Here is an 18375-nt window from a genome sequence, read left to right on the forward strand (position 1 = left end):
ATGATGGGAGAATTAAATTACTTTTTGGGATTGCAAGTCAAGCAACTTGAAGAAGGAATTTTCATAAATCAAGCCAAGTACACAAGAGATCTTATCAAGAAATTTGGCATAGATGGAAAATCCTCAGTCAAAATCCCCATGAGCACATCTCAAAAATTGAATAAAGATGATGAAGGAAAAGATGTCGAAGGAAAAGATGTCGAGCAAACGATGTATCGAGGGATGATTGGATCGTTATTATACTTAACCGCGAGCAGACCAGACATATCCTACTCGGTTGGCGTATGCGCAAGATTCCAATCAAAGCCCAAAGAAATTCATCTGATTGCAACCAAGAAGATAATCCGATATCTCAAAGGAACAATCAATGTGGGATTATGGTATCCCAAAGAAGGAGATTTTACACTAACGGGTTATTCAGATGCAGATTTTGCAGGTTGTAAAATAGACCGAAAAAGTACCTCAGGGACATGCCAGTTCTTAGGGGGAAGATTGGTCTCTTGGTTCAGCAAAAAGCAAAACTCCATAGCTACGAGCACTGCCGAAGCCGAATATATTGCAGCTGGGAGTTGTTGTGCACAAATCTTGTGGATGAAGCAACAATTATTGGACTATGGGATTAAGTGCGAAAATGTTAGCATTTTATGCGATAATACAAGTGCAATCGCTATAACCCAAAATCCGGTGCTTCATTCGCGAACCAAGCATATTGATGTTCGACACCATTTTATCCGCGACCACGTCGAAAAGAAGGATTTGAAGATCGATCATATTCCCACGGAGAATCAAATTGCCGATATTCTCACAAAGTCGTTGTGTGAATCTCGTTTTGCTACTCTAAGGCATGAAATGGGAATGATCGAAATGAGCTAAGAAATTTCTAATCTCTTAATTTTTGTTAATTTTTGATACGTACTGTGCATGTGATTTATGTGTCTTATGTGTTTTAATTGGTATGTACGTATGACATGTGTTTAATTGTGTACATGTTTTCGTATAATTTATATGTGCCTAAATGTGTTATAATTTTATCTTACGAAGTGTACGTACCTAAATTTTGCGATTTATTTGTATGTTACGTACGTGTGTTTAATTTGTCATGTTTTTGAAATATTTAATTTGTGTAATTTATTTGCCCAATTTGCTTATTTGAAATTAGTATGCAATTTAGGGGGAATTTTCTTTTATTTGGGTTAATTATGCTAAGTATGTGATTAAGGGGGAATTTATATGCTTAAATGGGTTATCTTGTTAAAAAAGGCTTATTCTGATGAAGTTAAATGCCCACAAAGCTTTGGATCTCAAAAGTCAAAATTGATGGCCCAATTTGCAAAGTCAACTAATTTGGGAACTTGAAATCTTTATTCTTTGCTGATATTAGGTATCTGTCAGATCAGTGAAATCTTTATCAGATTAACTTTTCAGAAAATCAGCTTTATTGAAATATGAAATTGAATTAATATTATTTATCTAGAGCATATTTATTGGACTAACAGATTATTTCCGAGATATTTTTTATCTGATTTGCTCCAGGTTGGCGGTTATTTGAAGCACAATTTTTGGCGCCATGTACTCACAAATGAAGTATAAAAATCTGAGCTGGCAAATTTAAATCATGTGGAAGGTCGAATCTGTCCCCAAGGAGATCAAGACTCTCTCTCTACCCACTAGAGGGCAAAGGAGTAATTTTACACCCTTCACCCTCATTCCTAACGGGTAGAAAGGGAAAATCAAGAAGAACTAAAATCCTTCTCCTTCCTTCCTCTCGCCGGCCGGAATTCAAGCACAAAAGGAGACCAAAATTTCAACAATGCTTCAACACACATTCTAAATTCTCTACACCAAAATCTTCTACACACAAAAACCCATCACCCAAACTCAAAAACCTACCAAAACAATCTCTCTACACAAAAACCCATCTCTCCATACCTTTTTCGGACCTCACTGCCGAAACACCTCACCTTGAGTCCAAAAATTTTCCTAAAAATTCTCTTCTACACAAATGGATGCTCATCAAGTGGAGATGGAGTCTTTTACAACCGGAGGGTCAAGAAGGTCAAGCCGTGTGCTAAGCGGGATGATTCTTGACATCAACGACTTCAACAAGCATGTGGAGAACAAATCTATTGGGGTAAAAATTATCAACTCTCTCGAATCTAGTGGGTTGTTAAATTTTTGCACTTTTAGATATGTTGGTTTCTATAAGGATGAAGTGACCGAATTATATATGAATGCTAGAATTGAGAATGATTCTATTATTTCCATGATCAAAGGAGTTGATGTGGAAATTAATCTCGGTGATTTTCGGAGGATGTTTCACCTTGTTGAATCAAATTTGAAAGTTGAAAACCATGTGTATGATATTAATGCCGTATGGGCCGAGGTACGCGATGCAAACGCACCGCTATCTCCGAAGGTGAATGGAGTTAAAAGAGACTTGAAAAAGGATTATGGATTGTTGTTGGATATTATTCATAAATGTGTAGAATCACGTTATCATTGCCGTGATAGATTGTCTAAGGAGAAATTGATGATTATGGATATTATCTTGAACAATGTTTGTGTGGATTGGGGAGCTTTTATGTTTGGGAGATTGTGTGAATCTATAAGGAAGGCCAAACCTTTAGTTGATGGATGGTTCCAACAAGAGATTGGCTACGGGTTTGCCGTTGGAGAAATTTTGAGAACCAAAAATATAACCCTCACAAAAGCCAAACATATCACCAACCATAGCTACTTGTTTCGGCCACCGAATTCAAGTGAACCTAAAAATCCCTCCTTACCCTCAAGCCTACCTAAACCCACCCGAAAGAGAAAAACACCCAACCCTTTCCTAAATCTAAGACAATTTATCCGTGAGCCGAGTAATGAAGGTTCGAATTCTCCCGCCGTGAGATCCAATGAGGAACAACATAGCCACCCAAGCTCTACACCCTTACCTACTCAAAACCCGAACCACCCGAACCATCCTATTCTTGAAAGTCAAGATTTTGTTGAAGTTGAGGAGAATGTTGTTGTGGATGATGAGATTGTAGTTGGAAGTGATGATGAAGTTTCTACTCTCGGGGCGGATTGTGTGCTCTTGGAAGAGTTTAAAAGAGCACTAGATTGGAGATCATGGAGATTGGGAACCCATAGTATGTTGGCCGAAACAATAGGGCCAAATACTTTGGAAAATGAAGAATTTGTGTTAAGTTGGTTGGGCACAAGAGATCTTGCAAAGGCTACCCGACTTTCGGTTATTAAGTCTTGTTTTTCTACCAAGCTTGCCAAAAAGAGAAGGACCGAAAAAGATGTGATGATTGAGGCTACTACCGAAGAACCATTAGGAGAATTTGATCCGAATCATATTCGCCGTGCCACCGCCATGTCTTTGATTGATACATGAAGAGGACCCGGAGAAGGATCCTTGATAAGAAATGATGAAGAAAGGCCCTTAGGATTTGATCCATATCCTGCAAATTTTGGAGATGCAAATATGAATGAAGATTTAAGCTTTGAGTCCTATTTTCCACATCCCGAAACGGAGGTTACGAGATCCATTCTTGAGGAAGGGAATGCACCAAGTCAAGGGATTTCTTTGAACTTGGATGAAACAAGGAATTTGCCAACCTTGCCTCTTTCCTATGAGTTTTATGATCAAGCAAATCCAAGACATCAACCTACTTTACTTCTTTGCTACAACACCGAAGAGGCCGAACCAAGCTTTGTTGATGCAATGATTACAACTCCACAAGATGATATTGCACATCTCTTGCCAAATTCATGTTCACCCGTACAACATGAGCCATTGATAAATGTTCAAGCCTTAAGAGAAGAAATTGTTGGAGATGTTAAGGCAATTGTACAAGAGTCTTCGGGAAGATTGAGAACAAAGGTGGACACAATGGATACAAAGCTTGATGACTACCACAAGGAAATGGTGGATCATGCAACTCAATTATTTAATAGGCAAGCCCTATTAAAAACCGAAATTGACACGGCCAAGGAAGAGTTGAAGAGAGATGTGTTGAAGTTGTTCAATGAAATGGGAAAGCATGGGTCCGATACTACGTCGCGGCTCAAACTTTTGGAGCAACAAGTACAAGGTTTACTCACGCAATCGCGTATTCACATGGACCTTCTAGAGGGAGTGCGTGAAAGGCAAGAATCTTCCACAAAGAGCTTTCAACGTTTCATCGATGCTGCCGAAAAGGGGGAAGGATTGGCACATCATTTTGTGCCACAAGCATATGCGCAACCCCGAGCTCCAAGAGGACCATTGGTGGAGCTAATTCGGCCAACAACACCAAGAGCTCCAAGCCGTGTGAGTATGATTGATTACCTCAAGGGAACTTGTCCAAGCCAAAGTTCTACATCTTTAGGAGTGTTGCCACCGACGCCAATTGTTCCAATGCCGAAGCCAATTGCAACAAGAGTTCAAAAATTGCAAGAACTTCAAACGGAGTTCGGACACCGCAATGAGTAAATGTGTGATGGCCGAACATTTGATGAATGCATTTTCTGGCATGAAGCAGGAGTACTAAAAGGGAACAACATACGGGAAGCTTATGGCAACTACATCACCGGGCAAGTGACCGCACCGTATCAACACAAAGGGCTAGAGAATGACTTCAAGAAGCTAAGAGAGTTCATCAATGACAAGCTGAAAAGGAGGTAACAATTCGAAAGACAGTTTCAAATTTTTAGTTGTACAAAAATATTTTAGCTAGCACACTTCTTTTGACATCTTAAATATGCTAAGCTAAAATGGGTTTAAATTGCATGATGATATTAATTCGTACCATATGAAGTAAGTCCTAGTTAATTTATTTATTTTGTGTTTATGTCACAAGATTTTAAAATTGGACTTAGGAATTACATGTGAGACGTACAATTGAGAAAATAAAATTGAAAGGGGGAAGAAAAATTAAAAGATAAAAATCAATACGCAACCCCGCGTTATAGTCTCAATATACGTTTAGGATTGTCCAAAATTAAAATCTCTAAGTCACAATTTTTGTTAAACCCGTCAATTGGCTAGTCGAAATAAAATTGATTAAAAAGAAATTATTTTTCAAAATTGACAAAGCCAAAATGACATGGGTATAAGTTTCGGCATCATCAAAAAGGGGGAAATTGTTAGGAATATATTGTAAATTTTGATGAGCCGAATGTATTTTTGAAAAATCAAGTAGTCCCCAATTTTATTCTATTTGAGTCAGTCCTTGTCTACGGAGTATGGTGCACCTATATCATGCAACCCATGTACAAGTCTGGAAAATCATATTTTGATTTTCGATGTTAAGCGGGATTATAGCTTAACATAATTATGTTGCGGAGAAATTACCAAGAAGCATGCTAGAGGAGTTGGAAGAAATGCGTTTGAGCTAAGCCAAGTAATCCTTAGTTTGAATCTCAAGTGAAGCAATTTTTAAGCTTGCTTTGGAGACTAGCTTGGACCGTATGAGAGACTAACTCCACCGTATGAGAGACTAGCTTCACGTATTGGAGACTAGCTTGGATCGTATGGGAGACTAGCTTGAAAAAGAGACTAGCTAGAAAGGAGACTAGCTAAGGAGAGACTGGCTAAAATAGAGACTAGCTAAAAGGAGACTAGCTAATGAGAAGCCATGCACCATATGGAGAAACATACCAAGTATGGTGGACTAAGCTTGAAATTCGAAACAGAGCATCTCACCATGAACAACAAAGCTTGAAATTCGAAACAGAGCATCTCACCATGAACAACAGTGGAGTTTTTACAGAGGTTCCAGTATATTATTCTACAAGGATCATCTCACCATGAACAACAGTGGAGTTTTTACAGAGGTTCCAGTATATTATTCTACAAGGATCATGAAGGAGAAAATATCTGATATATTTTCATCTGAACATCAAGTTTTTACGGTGGAACCGGAGACGCTCAAAGAAGGCTGATTTGCGGAGAAATAATTTTATACTCAAGCAAGAATCAGCAGTTAAATTATTTGATCAACTTGACATGTCAGAGCATTTATGAAGGAGAAGAAAATCAAGCACGCCGCGCCGAACTTATTCAAATTATGGAGGCTACAAAATTCAAGACACGGCAACGGGCAAATTATTCAAATCATCTGACAAAAAGGAGAAATGACATCTACCTACAATTGCAGATCAAGTTGACAAAATTATCAGATCAACTACAATTCAAAATGGACGATCAAGATCGAAAGTTGATCAACAGGCAAATAGCTTTCTTTGGCTATAAAATGCCCAAGCAGACTTGAAGACAAACGGGGACTTGAACACGGCTGAAAATTGAGATATACAAGCAAGAGAAAAGCAAGCAATATTTATATCAGCCAAGAAGTGATATATTGAGCATACATGATAAAATTCAAGTCTGAGTGAGAGAGAAAATTTATTTCTTTGTAATATTCTCTACTGAGTGTAGAAAGAGGGCGGAGTAACTAGAGAGAGTGAAAAACCCTGGTTGAGTGTAGCTTTGTGCGTAGCACTCGTGGTGAAGGGCAGAGTAACAAGAGGAGCTTGTGAAAACCCTTGGAGGACGTAGCTTTGTGCGTAGTTCTCGTGGTGTAGGAGTACAGCTTGGTGCGAAGTACTCGGGAAGGCGGAGTAACAAGAGGAGCTTGCGAAAAACCTTGGAGGAGTGTAGCTTTGTGCGAAGCACTCGGAGAAGTGTCGGTGGACACTTAATTCACTATTGTATCTGGGTGATCGAAGAATAGTGAATTTCCTCCTTGAAGTGAAAGGAGAAGAGTGGACTAGGAGGATTACACCACCTCTGAACCACTATAAATCTCTCTCTCTATTTACTTACTGCTCATATATTTTGTGCATGCTTTTTCTAACTGCGAACTAACCCGATTACGATTTATCGCGTATCTTTATCTGGCTGGGTTTGATAGTTCCCACGTTTGCATGCGAGCCAAACTTTGCGTACATTATATTTGAACCATATTAAGTGTTTCTAACGTATTGCATGTTTAGAATCTCTCTTTGAGCACCACACTATTAAGCATAACACTATACCGCTACCTATTCCGCTGCACACTCTAAGTTGTTTATCTTGATGATGCTTGTTACTTAGAGTTGATATAATTAAAGTGTTATTTGCCTTGTGTGTTTTGCGAAAGAATTTGAAAAGTTAGAGAAGTCTATTCACCCCCCCCCCCCCCCTCTAGACTTCTCGCCACCCATTCGGGACCAACAACAATATTAAGCTTTTTAATTTTTCCTTTGAAGAGCTAAAAAACGCTGTTGCCGGGGATTGAACCCAGGTCTCCCGCGTGACAGGCGGGAATACTCACCACCAATGCTGCATAAAACGTTAGGCGCCCCCTAGGCGCCGATTTTTTTAATTTTTTTTAATTTTTTTATTTTTAATAAAATTAAAAATTAAAATTTTTTAAATTTAGTAATAAAACAAAAGGTTTCCATAGTTGTTTCTTAGAAACTATTTACGAAAGTGGTTGTAAAATTGTTCAAAATATTGTTTTAACCATCTAAATACATAAAAAAACTAAAATTAAGAACTAAAGAGGCATTTTTTTGAGAAATTAGTCGACCAAACCGCCTTCGGCTATTTGCGGTGTATAGATCTCGAAAAAATACGCGATTTGAAAAAAAAATTTGACCAAATCAGACAACCGAGTCAAAAGTTATGCTTTCCAAAACATTTTCGACATTTTCAAAAAAAAAAAAAAAAATTCGCCGAACCGGCCGGTTAGGCGGTCTATGCCATTCCTCACGGCGGCCTCCCACCGCCCAGCGCCTAGGCGCGATTTTTGCAACACTGCTCACCACTATACTACAACGACTCGCGCGGCAGAACAGGACAGTCACATATTATTATTTAAGTAAACCCAATCCAATGTGACACCATGGTGCGTGTGGCCATGTAATTGCAATTGAAACTAGCATTTCATAGTCGGACAAAGTACCTGTTAGGTCCCCGTAGTGTAGCGTTTTGTTCAATTTAGTCATTGTACCTTTATTTCGAGTAATTTAGTCTATTTACTTTATGATTTTGAACAATTAAGGACAATATTAACACCGATAATTTCTTCCGTTAAGTTTGTCCACGCGGCATTCGAACTGCCATGTCAGATTGTGCGATATGGCATAAAAGAGTATAAATCGGACAAAAATAATGTTAACAGCTCTGACCTTAGCTCAGTTGGTAGAGTGGTGGACTGTAGTTGGACTAATCTAAATTGGAAATCCTTAGGTCGCTGGTTTGATTCCGGCAAGTTAGATTGATGTTCTACAATATTAAGCTTTTAAATTTTTCCTTTGAAGAGCTTAAAAAAAAAAAAAAATACGCCATTACCGAGAATCGAACCCGAGTCTCCCGCGTGACAGGCGGGGATACTCACCACTATACTACAACGACTCGCGCGACAGAATAGGACAGTCACATATTACTATTTAAGGAAACCCAATCAAATGTGGCATCATGGTTCGTGTGGCGATCTAATTGCAACTGAAACTAACATTTCATAGTCGGACAAAGTACCTGTTAGGTCCCTGTACTGTAGCGTTTTGTTCAATTTAGTTATTGTACCTTTATTTTGTGTAATCTAGTCGCGGTACTTTAAGATTTAGAACAAGTAAGGACAACATTAACACCGATAATTTTTTCCGTTAAGTTTTTTTCTATGTGGCATTCGAACTGCCATGTCGGATTGTGCGATGTGGCATAAAAGAGTACAATACGGACAAAAATATAGTTAATCGCTCCGACCTTAGCTCAGTTAGTAGAGCGGAGGACTGTAGTTTGATTAATCTAAATTGGAAATCCTTAGGTCGCTGGTTCGAATCCGGCAGGTCGGATTGATTTTTTACAATATTAAGCTTTTTAATTTTTCCTTTGAAGAGCTAAAAAAAAAAACGCTATTGCCGGGGATCGAACCCAGGTCTCCCGCGTGACAGGCAGGAATACTCACCACCAATGCTGCATAAAACGCTAGGCGCCCCCTAGGCGCCGATTTTTTTATTTTTTATTTTTTATTTTTTTTATTTTTAATAAAATTAAAAATTAAAATTTTATAAATATAGTAATAAAACATAAGGTTTCCATAGCTGTTTCTTAGAAACTATTTACGAAAGTGGTTGTAAAATTGTTCAAAATATTGTTTTAACCATCTAGATACATAAAAAACTAAAATTAAGAACTAAAGAGGCATTTTTTTGAGAAATTAGTGGACCAAACCGCATTCGGCTGTTTGCGGTGTATAGATCTCGAAAAAATACGCGATTTGAAAAAAAAATTTGACCAAATCAGACAACCGATTCAAAAGTTATGCTTTCCAAAACATTTTCGACATTTTCAAAAAAAAAAAAAAAAAATTCGCCGAACCGGCCGGTTAGGCGGTCTATGCCATTCTCGCGGCGGCCTCCCACCGCCCAGCGCCTAGGCGCGATTTTTGCAACACTGCTCACCACTATACTACAACGACTCGCGCGGCAGAACAGGACAGTCACATATTACTATTTAAGTAAACCCAATCCAATGTGACACCATGTTGCGTGTGGCCATGTAATTGCAACTGAAACTAGCATTTCATAGTCGGACAAAGTGCCTGTTAGGTCCCCGTAGTGTAGCGTTTTGTTCAATTTACTCATTGCACCTTTATTTCGTGTAATTTAGTCTATTTACTTTAAGATTTTGAACAATTAAGGACAATATTAACACCGATAATTTCTTCCGTTAAGTTTGTCCACGCGGCATTTGAACTGCCATGTCAGATTGTGCGATATTGCATAAAAGAGTATAAATCGGACAAAAATAATGTTAACAGCTCTGACCTTAGCTCAGTTGGTAGAGTGGTGGACTGTAGTTGGATTAATCTAAATTGGAAATCCTTAGGTCGCTGGTTTGATTCCGGCAGGTTGGATTGATGTTCTACAATATTAAGCTTTTTAATTTTTCCTTTGAAGAGCTTAACAAAAAAAAAAAAAAAAAAAAAAAAAAAAAAAAAAAAAGAAAGAACGCCGTTGCCGGGGATCGAACCCGGGTCTCTCGCGTGACAGGCGGGGATACTCACCACTATACTACAACGACTCGCACAGTAAAACAAGACTGTCACATATTACTATTTAAGTAAACCCAATCAAATGTGGCATCATGGTTCGTGTGGCGATCTAATTGCAACTGAAACTAACATTTCATAGTCGGACAAAGTACCTGTTAGGTCCCTGTACTGTAGCGTTTTGTTCAATTTAGTTATTGTACCTTTATTTTGTGTAATCTAGTCCCGGTACTTTAAGATTTAGAACAATTAAGGACAACATTAACACCGATAATTTTTTCTGTTAAGTTTTTTTCTACGTTGCATTCGAACTGCCATGTCGGATTGTGCGATGTGGCATAAAAGAGTACAATACGGACAAAAATATAGTTAATTGCTCCGACCTTAGCTCAGTTAGTAGAGCGGAGGACTGTAGTTTGATTAATCTAAATTGGAAATCTTTAGGTCGCTGGTTCGAATCCGGCAGGTCGGATTGATTTTTTACAATATTAAGCTTTTTAATTTTTCCTTTGAGGAGCTAAAAAAAAAACGCTGTTGCCGGGGATCGAACCCAGGTCTCCCGCGTGACAGGCGGGAATACTCACCACCAATGCTGCATAAAACGTTAGGCGCCCCTTAGGCGCCGATTTTTTTATTTATTTTTTTTAATTTTTTTTATTTTTAATAAAATTAAAAATTAAAATTTCATAAATATAATAATAAAACATAAGGTTTCCATAGTTGTTTCTTAGAAACTATTTACGAAAGTGGTTGTAAAATTGCTCAAAATATTGTTTTAACCATCTAGATACATAAAAAACTAAAATTAAGAACTAAAGAGGCATTTTTTTGAGAAATTAGTCGACCAAACCGCCTTCGGCTGTTGGCGGTGTATAGATCTCGAAAAAATACGCGATTTGAAAAAAAAAATTTGACCAAATCAGACAACCGAGTCAAAAGTTATGCTTTCCAAAACATTTTCGACATTTTCAAAAAAAAAAAAAAAAATTCGCCGAACCGGCCGGTTAGGCGGTCTATGCCATTCCTCGCGGCGGCCTCCCACCACCCAGCGCCTAGGCGCGATTTTTGCAACACTGCTCACCACTATACTACAACGACTCGCGCGGCAGAACAGGACAGTCACATATTACTATTTAAGTAAACCTAATCCAATGTGACACCATGGTGCGTGTGGCCATGTAATTGCAACTGAAACAAGCATTTCATAGTCGGACAAAGTACCTGTTAGGTCCCCGTAGTGTAGCGTTTTGTTCAATTTAGTCATTGTACCTTTATTTCGTGTAATTTAGTCTATTTACTTTATGATTTTGAACAATTAAGGACAATATTAACACCGATAATTTCTTCCGTTAAGTTTGTCCACGCGGCATTCGAACTGCCATGTCAGATTGTGCGATATGGCATAAAAGAGTATAAATCGGACAAAAATAATGTTAACAGCTCTGACCTTAGCTCCGTTGGTAGAGTGGTGGACTGTAGTTGGACTAATCTAAATTGGAAATCCTTAGGTCGCTGGTTTGATTCCGGCAAGTTGGATTGATGTTCTACAATATTAAGCTTTTAAAATTTTCCTTTGAAGAGCTTAAAGAAAAAAAAAAAAAAAAAAAAAAGACGCCATTGCCGGGGATTGAACCCGAGTCTCCCGCGTGACAGGCGGGGATACTCACCACTATACTACAACGACTCGCGCGGCAGAACAGGACAGTCACATATTACTATTTAAGTAAACCCAATCCAATGTGACACCATGGTGCGTGTGGCCATGTAATTGCAACTGAAACTAGCATTTCAGAGTCGGACAAAGTACCTGTTAGGTCCCCGTAGTGTAGCGTTTTGTTCAATTTAGTCATTGTACCTTTATTTCGTGTAATTTAGTCTATTTACTTTAAGATTTTGAACAATTAAGGACAATATTAACTCCGATAATTTCTTCCGTTAAGTTTGTCCACGCGGCATTCGAACTGCCATGTCAGATTGTGCGATATGGCATAAAAGAGTATAAATCGAACAAAAATAATGTTAACAGCTCTGACCTTAGCTCAGTTGGTAGAGTGGTGGACTATAGTTGGACTAATCTAAATTAGAAATCCTTAGGTCGCTGGTTTGATTCCGGCAGGTTGGATTGATGTTCTACAATATTAAGCTTTTTAGTTTTTCCTTTGAAGACCTTAAAAAAAAAAATAAAAATATGACGTCGTTGCCGAGGATCAAACCCAGGCCTCCCGCGTGATAGGCGGGGATACTCACCACTTTACTACAACGACTCGCGCAGCAGAATAGGACAGTCACATATTACTATTTAAGTAAACCCAATCAAATGTGGCATCATGGTTCGTGTGGCGATCTAATTGCAACTGAAACTAACATTTCATAGTCGGATAAAGTACCTGTTAGGTCCCTGTACTGTAGCATTTTGTTCAATTTAGTAGTTGTACCTTTATTTTGTGTAATCTAGTCCCGGTACTTTAAGATTTAGATCAATTAAGGACAACATTGACACCGATAATTTTTTCCGTTAAGTTTTTGTCTACGTGATATTCGAACTGCCATGTCGGATTGTGCGATGTGGCATAAAAGAGTACAATACGGACAAAAATATAGTTAATTGCTCTGACCTTAGCTCAGTTAGTAGTGCAGAGGACTGTAGTTTGATTAATCTAAATTGGAAATCCTTAGGTCGCTGGTTCGAATCCGGCAGGTCGGATTGATTTTTTACAATATTAAGCTTTTAAATTTTTCCTTTGAAGAGCTAAAAAAAAAAACGCTGTTGCCAGGGATCGAACTCAGGTCTCCCGCGTGACAGGCGGGAATACTCACCACCAATGATGTATAAAACGTTAGGCGCCCCCTAGGCGCCGATTTTTTTATTTATTTTTTTTAATTTTTTTTATTTTTAATAAAATTAAAAATTATAATTTTTTAAATTTAGTAATAAAACATAAGGTTGCCATAGTTGTTTCTTAGAAACTATTTACGAAAGTGGTTGTAAAATTGTTCAAAATATTGTTTTAACCATCTAAATACATAAAAAAAACTAAAATTAAGAACTAAAGAGGCATTTTTTTAAGAAATTAGTGGACCAAACCGCCTTTGGCTGTTTGCGGTGTATAGATCTCGAAAAAAAACGCGATTTAAAAAAAAAATTTGACCAAATCAGACAACCGAGTCAAAGTTATGCCTTCCAAAACATTTTTGACATTTTCAAAAAAAATAAATAAATAAATTCGCCGAACCGTCAGGTTAGGCGGTCTATGCCATTCCTCGCGGCGGCCTCCCACCGCCCAGCGCCTAGGCGCGATTTTTTCAACACTGCTCACCACTATACTACAACGACTCGCGCGGCAGAACAGGACAGTCACATATTACTATTTAAGTAAACCCTATCCAATGTGACACCATGGTGCGTGTGGCCATGTAATTGCAACTGAAACTAGCATTTCATAGTCGGACAAAGTACCTGTTAGGTCCCCGTAGTGTAGCGTTTTGTTCAACTTAGTCATTGTACCTTTATTTCGTTTAATTTAGTCTATTGACTTTAAGATTTTGAACAATTAAGGACAATATTAACACCGATAATTTCTTCCGTTAAGTTTGTCCACGCGGCATTCGAACTGCCATGTCAGATTGTGCGATATGCCATAAAAGAGTATAAATCGGACAAAAATAATGTTAACAGCTTTGACCTTAGCTCAGTTGGTAGAGTGGTGGACTTTTGTTGGACTAATCTAAATTGGAAATCCTTAGGTCGCTGGTTCGAATCCGGCAGGTCAGATTGATTTTTTACAATATTAAGCTTTTTAATTTTTCCTTTGAAGAGCTATAAAAAGAAACGCTGTTGCCGGGGATCGAACCCAGGTCTCCCGCGTGACAGGCGGGAATACTCACCACCAATGCTGCATAAAACATTAGGCGCCCCCTAGGCGCCGATTTTTTTATTTATTTTTTTTAATTTTTTTAATTTTTAATAAATTTAAAAATTAAAATTTTTTAAATTTAGTAATAAAACATAAGGTTTCCATAGTTGTTTCTTAGAAACTATTTACGAAAGTGGTTGTAAAATTGTTCAAAATATTGTTTTAACCATCTAAATACATAAAAAACTAAAATTAAGAACTAAAGAGGCATTTTTTTAAGAAATTAGTGGACCAAACCGCCTTTGGCTGTTTGCGGTGTATAGATCTCGAAAAAAAACGCGATTTAAAAAAAAAAATTGACCAAATCAGTCAACCGAGTCAAAAGTTATGCCTTCCAAAACATTTTTGACATTTTCAAAAAAAATAAATAAATAAATTCGCCGAACCGTCAGGTTAGGCGGTCTATGCCATTCCTCGCGGCGGCCTCCCACCACCCAGCGCCTAGGCGCGATTTTTTCAACACTGCTCACCACTATACTACAACGACTCGCGCGGCAGAACATGACAGTCACATATTACTATTTATGTAAACCCTATCCAATGTGACACCATGGTGCGTGTGGCCATGTAATTGCAACTGAAACAAGCATTTCATAGTCGGACAAAGTACCTGTTAGGTCCCAGTAGTGTAGCGTTTTGTTCAATTTAGTCATTGTACCTTTATTTCGTGTAATATAGTCTATTTACTTTAAGATTTTGAACAATTAAGGACAATATTAACACCGATAATTTCTTCCGTTAAGTTTGTCCACGCGGCATTCGAACTGCCATGTCAGATTGTGCGATATGCCATAAAAGAGTATAAATCGGACAAAAATAATGTTAACAGCTCTGACCTTAGCTCAGTTGGTAGAGTGGTGGACTTTTGTTGGACTAATCTAAATTGGAAATCTTTAGGTCGCTGGTTCGAATCCGGCAGGTCAGATTGATTTTTTACAATATTAAGCTTTTTAATTTTTCCTTTGAAGAGCTAAAAAAAGAAACGCTGTTGCCGGGGATCGAACCCAGGTCTCCCGCGTGACAGGCGGGAATACTCACCACCAATGCTGCATAAAACGTTAGGCGCCCCCTAGGCGCCGATTTTTTTATTTATTTTTTTTAATTTTTTTTATTTTTAATAAAATTAAAAATTAAAATTTTTTAAATTTAGTAATAAAACATAAGGTTTCCATAGTTGTTTCTTTGAAACTATTTACGAAAGTGGTTGTAAAATTGTTCAAAATATTGTTTTAACCATCTAAATACATAAAAAAAACAAAAATTAAGAACTAAAGAGGCATTTTTTTGAGAAATTAGTGGACCAAACCGCCTTTGGCTGTTTGCGGTGTATAGATCTCGAAAAAATACGCGATTTGAAAAAAAATTTGACCAAATCAGACAACCGATTCAAAAGTTATGCCTTCCAAAACATTTTCGACATTTTCAAAAAAAAAAAAAAAATCGCCGAACCGGCCGGTTGGGCGGTCTATGCCATTCCTCGCGGCGGCCTCCCACCGCCCAGCGCCTAGGCGCGATTTTTGCAACACTGCTCACCACTATACTACAACGACTCGCGCGGCAGAACAGGACAGTCACATATTTCTATTTAAGTAAACCCTATCCAATGTGACACCATGGTGCGTGTGGCCATGTAATTGCAACTGGAACTAGCATTTCATAGTCGGACAAAGTACCTGTTAGGTCCCCGTAGTGTAGCGTTTTGTTCAATTTAGTCATTGTACCTTTATTTCGTGTAATTTAGTGTATTTACTTTAAGATTTTGAACAATTAACGACAATATTAACACCGATAATTTCTTCCGTTAAGTTTGTCCACGCGGCATTCGAACTGCCATGTCAGATTGTGTGATATGGCATAAAAGAGTATAAATCGGACAAAAATAATGTTAACAGCTCTGACCTTAGCTCAGTTGGTAGAGTGGTGGACTGTAGTTGGACTAATCTAAATTGGAAATCCTTAGGTCGCTGGTTTGATTCCGGCAGGTTGGATTGATGTTCTACAATATTAAGCTTTTTAATTTTTCCTTTGAAGAGCTTAAAAAAAAAAAGAAAAAAAAAAAAAAAAAGACGCCATTGCCAGGAATCGAACCCAGGTCTTCCGCGCGACAAGCGGGGATACTCACCACTATACTACAACGACTCGCACAACAAAACAGGACAGTCACATATTACTATTTAAGTAAACCCAATCCAATGTGACACCATGGTGCGTGTGGCCATGTAATTGCAACTGAAACTAGCATTTCATAGTCGGACAAAGTACCTGTTAGGTCCCCGTAGTGTAGCGTTTTGTTCAATTTAGTCATTATACCTTTATTTCGTGTAATTTAGTCTATTTACTTTAAGATTTTGAACAATTAATGACAATATTAACACCGATAATTTCTTCCGTTAAGTTTGTCCACGCGGCATTCGAACTGCCATGTCAGATTGTGCGATATGCCATAAAAGAGTATAAATCGGACAAAAATAATGTTAACAGCTCTGACCTTAGCTCAGTTGGTAAAGTGGTGGACTTTTGTTGGACTAATCTAAATTGGAAATCCTTAGGTCGCTAGTTCGAATCCGGCAGGTCGGATTGATTTTTTACAATATTAAGCTTTTTGATTTTTCCTTTGAAGAGCTAAAAAAAGAAATGATGTTGCCGGGGATCAAACCCAGGTCTCCCGCGTGACAGGCGGGAATACTCACCACCAATGCTGCATAAAACGTTAAGCGCCCCCTAGGCGCCGATTTTTTTATTTATTTTTTTTAATTTTTTTAATTTTTAATAAAATGAAAAATTAAAATTTTTTAAATTTAGTAATAGAACATAAGGTTTCCATAGTTGTTTCTTAGAAACTATTTACGAAAGTGGTTGTAAAATTGTTCAAAATATTGTTTTAACCATCTAAATACATAAAAAACTAAAATTAAGAACTAAAGAGGCATTTTTTTGAGAAATTAGTGGACCAAACCGCCTTTGGCTGTTTGCGGTGTATAGATCTCGAAAAAAAACGCGATTTAAAAAAAAAAAATTGACCAAATCAGACAACCGAGTCAAAAGTTATGCCTTCCAAAACATTTTTGACATTTTCAAAAAAAATAAATAAATAAATTTGCCGAACCGGCAGGTTAGGCGGTCTATGCCATTCCTCGCAGCGGCCTCCCACCGCCCAGCGCCTAGGCGCGATTTTTTCAACACTGCTCACCACTATACTACAACGACTCGCGCGGCAGAACAGGACAATAACATATTACTATTTAAGTAAACCCTATCCAATGTGACACCATGGTGCGTGTGGCCATGTAATTGCAACTGAAACTAGCATTTCATAGTCGGACAAAGTACCTGTTAGGTCCCCGTAGTGTAGCGTTTTGTTCAATTTAGTCATTGTACCTTTATTTCGTGTAATTTAGTCTATTTACTTTAAGATTTTGAACAATTAAGGACAATATTAACACCGATAATTTCTTCCGTTAAGTTTGTCCACGCGGCATTCGAACTGCCATGTCAGATTGTGCGATATGCCATAAAAGAGTATAAATCGGACAAAAATAATGTTAACAGCTCTGACCTTAGCTCAGTTGGTAGAGTGGTGGACTTTTGTTGGACTAATCTAAATTGGAAATCCTTAGGTCGCTGGTTCGAATCCGGCAGGTCGGATTGATTTTTTACAATATTAAGCTTTTTAATTTTTCCTTTGAAGAGCTCAAAAAAGAAACGCTGTTGCCGGGGATCGAACCCAGGTCTCCCGCGTGACAGGCGGGAATACTCACCACCAATGCTGCATAAAACGTTAGGCGCCCCCTAGGCGCCGATTTTTTTATTTATTTTTTTTAATTTTTTTTATTTTTAATAAAATTAAAAATTAAATTTTTTAAATTTAGTAATAAAACATAAGGTTTCCATAGTTGTTTCTTAGAAACTATTTACGAAAGTGGTTGTAAAATTGTTCAAAATATTGTTTTAACCATCCAAATACATAAAAAAAAACTAAAATTAAGAACTAAAGAGGCATTTTTTTGAGAAATTAGTGGACCAAACCGCCTTTGGCTGTTTGCAGTGTATAGATCTCGAAAAAATACGCGATTTGAAAAAAAAATTTGACCAAATCAGACAACCGATTCAAAAGTTATGCCTTCCAAAACATTTTCGACATTTTCAAAAAAAAAAAAAAAATTCGCCGAAACGGCCAGTTGGGCGGTCTATGCCATTCCTCGCGGCGGCCTCCCACCGCCCAGCGTCTAGGCGCGATTTTTGCAACACTGCTCACCACTATACTACAACGACTCGCGCGGCAGAACAGGACAGTCACATATTTCTATTTAAGTAAACCCTATCCAATGTGACACCATGGTGCGTGTGGCCATGTAATTGCAACTGAAACTAGCATTTCATAGTCGGACAAAGTACCTGTTAGGTCCCCGTAGTGTAGCGTTTTGTTCAATTTAGTCATTGTACCT

The 18375-nt window shown here is 37.9% G+C and overlaps 5 non-coding genes across 5 annotated transcripts; 2 read left to right on the plus strand and 3 right to left on the minus strand.

Moving 5' to 3' along the window:
- The first annotated feature begins 8723 nt into the window (after window positions 1-8723).
- Window positions 8724-8817, plus strand: TRNAY-GUA. Its single transcript has 2 exons — window positions 8724-8760; window positions 8782-8817. It is a non-coding gene; the product is annotated as a tRNA-Tyr (tRNA).
- A 1159-nt stretch (window positions 8818-9976) lies between these two features.
- Window positions 9977-10048, minus strand: TRNAD-GUC. The gene has a single exon. It is a non-coding gene; the product is annotated as a tRNA-Asp (tRNA).
- Window positions 10049-11628: 1580 nt separating this feature from the next.
- Window positions 11629-11700, minus strand: TRNAD-GUC. Its single transcript has one exon. It is a non-coding gene; the product is annotated as a tRNA-Asp (tRNA).
- Window positions 11701-12044: 344 nt separating this feature from the next.
- On the plus strand, window positions 12045-12138 carry TRNAY-AUA. The gene is made up of 2 exons: window positions 12045-12081; window positions 12103-12138. It is a non-coding gene; the product is annotated as a tRNA-Tyr (tRNA).
- Window positions 12139-12208: 70 nt separating this feature from the next.
- TRNAD-AUC lies at window positions 12209-12280 on the minus strand. Its single transcript has one exon. It is a non-coding gene; the product is annotated as a tRNA-Asp (tRNA).
- Between the last annotated feature and the right edge of the window lie 6095 nt (window positions 12281-18375).

This window comes from Ipomoea nil, unplaced genomic scaffold (assembly GCF_001879475.1).
Source record: "Ipomoea nil cultivar Tokyo-kokei standard unplaced genomic scaffold, Asagao_1.1 scaffold3056, whole genome shotgun sequence".
Classification (NCBI taxonomy): Eukaryota; Viridiplantae; Streptophyta; class Magnoliopsida; order Solanales; family Convolvulaceae; genus Ipomoea; species Ipomoea nil.